Source organism: Pteronotus mesoamericanus, unplaced genomic scaffold (assembly GCF_021234165.1).
Source record: "Pteronotus mesoamericanus isolate MK-2021 breed Mesoamerican mustached bat unplaced genomic scaffold, CSHL_Meso_final contig_101, whole genome shotgun sequence".
In the NCBI taxonomy this organism is placed as follows: domain Eukaryota; kingdom Metazoa; phylum Chordata; class Mammalia; order Chiroptera; family Mormoopidae; genus Pteronotus; species Pteronotus mesoamericanus.
In genome coordinates this window covers 12,517,188-12,525,000 of record NW_026555001.1, presented here as the reverse complement: position 1 = coordinate 12,525,000, position 7,813 = coordinate 12,517,188, and positions in this window count along the sequence as shown.

The following is a 7,813-nucleotide window of genomic DNA, read 5'->3' as shown; positions in this document are numbered from 1 at the left end:
ATAAGAGCCTCTATTCAAGATGTCCTGGGAGGCAGCTAGTCTTGCGGGAGAAGCCTGGGCTAGGTTAAGGGATTAGGGTTTAGCTCTGTCTCACCTCCATGCTGGTTCACACCTGTGAGACTCTGTGATAAAATCCCTAGAGAGACTCCTTAATTTCTTCCAGGGCATTGACTCCTCCATGGCTAGGGTTTGTGTTCAGCAGTTTTTAAAATCTTGTCTCCAGCATACCCCGGCCAGGTAGCTCAGTTGGTTGGAACGTCATTCTGATACACCAAGGTTGTAGGTTTGATCCCAGGTCAGGGCATATACAAAAATCAACCAGAGAGTGCATAAATAAGTGAAACTACAAATTGATGTCTCTCTTTCTCAAATCAATTTTACAAAAATCTAAGTAAAATCTTATCTCTGAATGTGATATGTACCTGGCACATAGTTACACCCCTAACAAATCTTGGTTGAATGATGTGTAAGATTTTAAAAAATCAGAAATGTAAAGTCTATGCCAAGGACAGCAGGAGGAGGGTGTTGCTGAATGCTCCCGGGGGCCCCTTAAAGTGTCCTCAACTCAACAATCCTTGTCTTCTACCCTCTGCCTTCTCAACTGGATTTATTCTTAGTGATAAACTCCTCCTCCCATCAGAGCTACACTGGAAAATTCTTCGTTGTTCTTGAAGACCTTTGAATAATGTTTGAAGTATATTTAATATACTGGAGGGAAGATTGGATTTAGGGAAGAATATGGATTTCATGCATAACAGACCTAGGCTTGGAAATTGCTTTTACTTTAAAAAAAAAAAAGTTTCTTAAGTATAGTATAATTTTTGAGTGCAAAGGATATGCATTCACACAAATTCCTCAAACTCTCGCACCACAGTGGGCGGTGACCTCTTTCGGGGGAGATCCGGTGCATCCGACTTAGTGCGGGATCTCTTGCTCTCCTCATTTTATGCATCTTCCCTGCAGTATGTGTCTCCATTCGATGAGCCTCCTGGAAGCCCCTCCTTTCCAGGTTCCCATGATTACCTCTCTGGTTCTCTTTCTCCCACATGAAGTGCTCCTTTTACTTTCTGTCTCAGTCTTTGCTGTCTCCACCCCCTCCTCCTGCCCCTTAGACATTGGAATTCTCTGGGATTCTCTCCCACGCTCACTGGCCTCCTCTGCCGGCCTGTCGCCTCAGTGCCTGTGACTTCCACTGTTTATCGCCAGCTCTCGCCTCATCCTGGGACTCCAGTTTCAATTCCCAGCCTCCTTGGGGAACTCTGCTTGGATTCATATTGTGTCGGAAATTAAATTTGTCTGAGAAAAAACATTTTCTCACGTCCCCCCGACCTGGAATCCTCATCCTAATGAGTGATGTCCCCACCAATTTCGGCATGCTGGTGCAATCTTTGAGGCTTCCTGCCTGCTCATCTCTCACGTACAGATTCCCGTGAATGCTCTGGGTTGTTCTTGGGAATATTTCTTCTTTGTGCTCTCTTCACCATATCCATTGTCCCTGATCCAGTACAAACCCTCACATTTGTTCTTTAATTTTCCAAAATTATTGCAAGTTCCTGAAATGGGTTTTCACCCTCAGCCTCTTTCTCTTCCAATTTGCCCTCCACGTCCTGGTCCACATCCTTGCGGTTTCACGGTCAGGAATCGGCTGTGTTGCTGTCTTCCCCTGCCTGGGAGGTGGGGGGAGGGTGCTGCCCGCGTCCACACAAGTCCAGGCATGGCGGGAGCTGACAGGAAAGCCTCCTGTGGTTTTCCTCATTCGCTCTCCAAGCTCCCACTCAACTGGAAGCAAAACGCCAGCTCTTAGATCCAGCTTCAGAACTAGGACTTTTACAAAGCACCTTTTTTTTATTGAGGAAAATTTCAAACATATATGGAAATAGAGAGAAAAGTATAATAAGCCCCAGTGAGCCATCACCGAGCTTCAACCATCACTTTTTAACTCATGGCCAACCTTGTATCTTCCCTACTCAGTGTGATACTCCTCTCCCTACTCCAGGTTATTTTGAAGCAAATCCCAAACTAGGACATTGAGTTTTAACAGAGCAGAGGCACCAGGGGCACGAGCCCTTCAGTGAGTGCTAACCTTGGTGCCCACGGTCACCTTTTCTCAGCACCTCCCCATGGTGCAGCTTTTGAGAGCAGGGCTCTACAGGGGACCTGGGGACTCAGTTGTGCTAATCATGGCTTATGGCCCTCTGCTCCATTGTCATCCGTGGGTGACGCCACCCCGTCTACATGCGAGTAGAGATGCCCGGTATCCCTGCACCGCGGCCAGGTTCCCCACCCAAGACCCCCAACTGCCCTCTGCTGGAGCGATCCCACTGCTCACCACCTCCCCGGGCTGGGATGTCTCACCAGCAGGGGGCTCATCAGATCTCCCAGCCAAAGTTAGGACCCATTCCTGAGCTTAAAGGGGGGCTGAGGGAGAAGGAATAGCAGCAAAACAAAGGGAAGGAACCTAAGTTCTGAAGAGCTAAAGCAGAAAATATAGTATCCAGGTTCGCAGGGACCCAACCGAGTAGATTAGGGCAGGAGCAAAGGTGACCAAGTCACGAGTGGCACAATAAGGGGATACCTGAGTCCAGGCAGCCAGAAGGTAGGGGTGTCAGGCCCGAAACTGAAGTGGTTAGTGTCTCCTGAGGGCCTTGGCAGAGGCTTTTTTGTAATCAAAACCATTTGCAGAACTCTGGGCTCAAGATTCAAATTTGCATATTGCTTTACATAAGTCAGCATATGGAGTTCGCTCACCCCTAACACCAAGAAAGGGAAATTAAATTCAATTAGATTAATTAGTGCAACTGATTGCAAATTGTTTTCAGGCCTAATATTAAGGGTGCTGCACGCAGGAAACGGAGAATGGATTTTTTAATTGGGATTGGTGGGAGGATGGGAGGCTGGGAGGAAGGGAGGCGGCTTGGGCAGCCCAGCAAGGCTTTCGAGAGATGAGTGAGGGAGAGTAGTACAAAGGGTAGGGGAAAGTGGGCCTGGGCTTCCAGGGGGCATGTTAGCCCTCCACCCCGTCCCTCCCCTGTATATACAACTGCTCCAGACAAGGCAGGGGCCAACTTCCCTGGAAGGTAACGCTCGTGCTCAGGGCCACTCTCTGGCGTGATCGCTTCCGACACCAGTGTTGCACTGGTAAATTTTGAAGAGAGCCCTCCAACTGTGTGTCTCAGGTTCCTAAACACCTACATCTGCCTCCGTTACTCTCCCGTCTTTCTGCCGCTCCTTCCTTTGCTGGTTCACTTCTCCCCTTTCCTGTCTCATTTCTTGGAATTCAGGGTGGGAGTTAAGGGCTCAATGCAAGAGAGGTCTTGAGGGTGGGTGCTGAGAGCGACCCTGTGAGCACAGGCCTGGTCTGTCCTGACGCCCAGCCAGGCACGTGGGTAGCTCCAGCTCCCCCGGGTCAGGAGTTCATTGGCCACGTTTATCAGGCGTCTGTCCTCAGTTGTTCAGAGGTAAGGAGCACAGATCTGGGTGGGCAATCAAGAAAGACTTCTAAACAGACACCATACAAACTGGCTTCCCAGGCAAGGTAAGATGGTCCTGGGTAGTAATGGAGGGTAGGACCCAACACGGGGAGACCAGAAGCAGTCATGGGAAGGCGTGGTGGGAGACTCACCCCCGGAAGAAGCTGAGCATGGCCCTAGAGCTACAAGTCTGGAGAGCTTTGTGGGCAGCAGGCAGCCCAAGGGGAAATGAGGAGGAGGTGTAGCTACGAAGGAAGTGGGAGAGGGTAGCAACATGGTGGTCGTGTCAAGGGCCTCTTGTTCCTTTTCACAAATTCCTCTCCTTTCTTACTCCCAGCTGATAGTGAAGAGGGGGTTTGGAGGACCTCAACTCACTCACTGGCCCCTAAACTAGGCTCTGCTCAGCCTGGGTTGAGGCCACCAGGCATGCTTCATGTTAGCATCTGGGGTTCCCCCCAGGGCCCCAGAGTTCCTCAGCTGGGCCTTGGGCATCCGAGGAATGTGGCTCTTCACTCAGGCAGTGGCCTGTTCCGCGTCATGATGAGTGCACTCCTGACGCTGCTCGCCACTTCTAATAAACCCTATGTTGGTGGGCGCAGTGTGGAGGGGAAATCCTCACCTCCCTCACCCTTCCTGGCCGACTCACACCATAGTCAGGATTACAGCTGCATGAATCAGAGATGGCAGCCCGTAACAAAAGCTTTACCTCCAGCTGTTTGGTTCATTTTCTAAACAACAGAACATTCCTTCCTTCTCCACCCCTCCCATGTGTTCCTTTGTGTGTGAGAACTATTACCAGCGAATGCATTTGTCTAAACCTCAGGGATCAGACAACTTGAAGCAGGGAGGCCAGAAACACCCAAATCAAGGAGGCTGCCCTGTGTCCCCTGGTCACTCACTTCTGCCTCTCCTTGCTGCTGGTAACTTCCCACTGAGAAAGGGGATCCCAGGTCCCTCTGTGCCCAGCGGGACACAGTCCATCCCCTCTGCTGGCTCTGTCCCTGATCCTCTTCCAGGGCGGCTCCTGCTCAGGGAGCCCCGGCCCAGCCTGCTGAGGCTTCCTCTGGCTAACGAGCGGGCCGCTGCCTCATGCTGCGCCTGCTCCTCCCATCACTTACCCCTCTACCTGAGTACTGGCGCACATGTCTCGGTCCCTGCCTGGTGCCGTGGTTGTTCTAAGGTCCTTATTTATTTAACTTATTTTTTACATTGAGGTGAAATTCACATAACATAAAATTGGCCATTTTAAACTGAGCAATTCAGTGGCATTTAGCACATTCATATTGTGGTACAACCACTACTTCTACCTGTTCCAAAACATTTTCATCACTCCAGTAGGAAACCCCATATCCATTAAGCAGTTACTTCTAATTTTCTTCTCCCCACAGACCCTGGCAACCACCAGCCTGCTGTCTCTATGGATTTACCTATTCTGGATATTTCATGTAATTGGAATCATACAATATGAGACATTTTGTGTCTGGCTTCTCTCACTTCACATAATGTTTTCAAGGTTCATCCACATTGCAGCATGTGTCATTACTTCATTCTTTCTGTGTTGGAATAATAGCCCATTATATGTGTGTACCACAATTTGTTCATCCATTCTTCCACTGGTGAACATTTATTTCCAATTTTGGCTATTGTGAATAGTGTTGCTATAAATATGCATGTGCTTGTATTTGTCTGAGCAGATTTCATTTCTTTTGGGTCTAGACCTACAAGTGGAATGACAGGGTAAACTCTACACTTAACTTTTTGAGAAACCACTAAACTGTTTTCCACAGTGGCCAAACCATTTCCATTCCCATCAGCAATGTATGAGTGTTCCAATTTCTTCACATCCTTGTCCACACTTGTTTTCTGTCTTTAGTATAACCATCCTAGTGGATATTATGTGATATCTCATTGTGGTTTTGATTAGCATTTTTCTAATGACTAATGATGTCAAACTTTTTTTCATGTGCTTATTGGCTATTTGAATGTCTTCTTTGGGGAAATGTCTATTTAATTCTTTCATCTGTTTATTTGTTTTTTTTTTAACTGGGTTGTTTGTCCTTTATTGTTGTGTTGTAAAAGTACTGTATATATTCTGGATACTAGACTCTTATTAGATATATGATTTGCAAATATTTTCCCCCACTATGCAAGTTGTCTTTTCACTTTCTTGATAACATCCTTTGATGCACAGAAGTTTCAGTTCTGAGGAAGTCTGATTTATCTATTTTTTTTCTCTTGTGTTGCTTGTGCTTTCAGTGTCATATCCAAAAACTCATTGCCAACTGTGAGGCCATGAAGATTTACCCCTATGTCTTCTTCTAAGAGCTTTAGGGTTTCAGCTCTTATCCTCAGGTCATTGATACATTTTGAGTTAATTTTTGTATATGGTGTGAGATAGGGATTCTTTGTTTACTCTCTCCTCCTGCTCCCAACCCCATTTCAGCTTGGGGTCCAATCCAAGTCCCTGAACCTGCCAGAAGTTGTCCCTGATGCCTACACTGCTGAGTGTTTCTTGCCCTGGATTATCTGTTGGTCTGGGACACCCTTCTATCCTATGCCAGCCTTCATGATGTTGGTCGCTTGTCTAGACTGCTGCTTCTTGCCCTGGATTGAATTCCATTAGACACGACTTCCTTTCAACCAAACATCTAGGTCTCCTCTTCTCTGTTGTAGATGTGACCCAGGCCCTCTCGCTCCCCTGAGACTGGGCTGTCCAGCTATAACATCAGGCCAGGCCGGCAATACCTTGTGACAAATTTAAGTTTCGTCAATAAAGTACATGGAATCTGGAACTGGGGACCAAAGGGCAGCTCTGCCACATACTACATGTGTAACTACAGAGAGTTGCTTAACTTTTTCGTGCCTCAGTTTTTTCATGTATAAAATGAGGAAAATTATCACACCTTCCTCACAGGGTTGATGTGGCAATAGGGTTAATAGATTAAAAGGGTTAAGAAGAGTGCCCCCAGCACATGGTAAACATTTTGTGAGGGTCAGAAATGTCTAAAAATACCATTGGTCCCTGGGAAGGGTACTACAATCAACCAGAACATTTTAGCATCATGGGCTCACTGTTTTTCTAGGTCCAAGGTTGGGAGGGGGTTACCTACCAGACCAAAGAGAAGAAAAAATCTTCATGCCAATGGCTATGGTGAACAACTAGACACAGGAAGGAAGGAGCAGAAGAGGGTACAGGGCTCAAAACCAGCCTTGCTGGTTGCAGAATTTTGTTGGTGCCTCCAGGTTAGATAAATCTATAGCAAATGCATGATCTAATAAAAACAGCAGAAAGCAGGAACTGATTTTGCTGAGTTGTCCTGGGCTGTTCTATTTTTTCCCCTGATTTGCCCACCACGGAGCTCTGGGGGAACCTTGTTATCCCTGATGTAATCACCACCGGCAGGTTTATGTCCTGAGGCCAGAATCTCGAAGGTTCCCGCAGAGTTAGTTCCCTGTAAAGAAGCCTGGGATGCGGACCCCTCCCTGTCTCCAGCCCCATGGCTGTGTCCTTTTCAGAATTTCAGATGTTTCATCCCCGGAGGAAGGTGAGCCACTGGAATTTATTGTCTGTATGAATAGGCTCTGTGCAGCGCTACCAAAATAAAATGGAAAAAATAGAGCTGCCTCAGCAAAACCTGCTGAATCAGAATTAACAAGAAAATCTTGTAACTAATGATCAGAAATTAAAATGTATTCGGGAGCTGTGGTGTTTAACTGACTAGCAGGACTGCGGGGTGATATTGTGCAGGATAGTGGAACTGGAACAGCTCATATTCTGCTGTGACAACCAAGGGTCAAAGGTTCCTAAGTTTGTCCAGACTGGTCCCCAGCAACCTGGAACATGGCCTCTTGACAGGGACTTCCTTTTCTTCTCACCCCAGCTCTTTACCTCTGTCACTGAAGATGCCTTACCTCTTTAAGCACCTCTCAGCTTACAATCTGTATCTCATTAGATTTTCATGACAGCCTCGTATGACACATGAAAACAGCTTACTGGGGCCTCCCCACATTTACACAGATGCATACCGAGGTGCACAAAGCTTATGCCCATAGGTGGTAGGGCATGACCCAGGATTCAAGTTTTTGGATCACTGGAATTCCTGTACAAAGACACCCTTGTAAACATAATCTCTAGCTTAACTTTTCTGTAAACCTAGATTTTCATCTATTGTGTTCTTAATGGGCGGGGTACGGCAGCACACTGGCAAATATTGGAGCCCGAAGTGCAAAAGTATGGTTGTTTTCTATATTTTAAAATGTTTTCTTGCTTGCCTAACTCTAAAAGCACTTGAGTTTTACAAAGTAATTCAGATCTGGGGCTTCCCTGAACGGTGAATGATTTT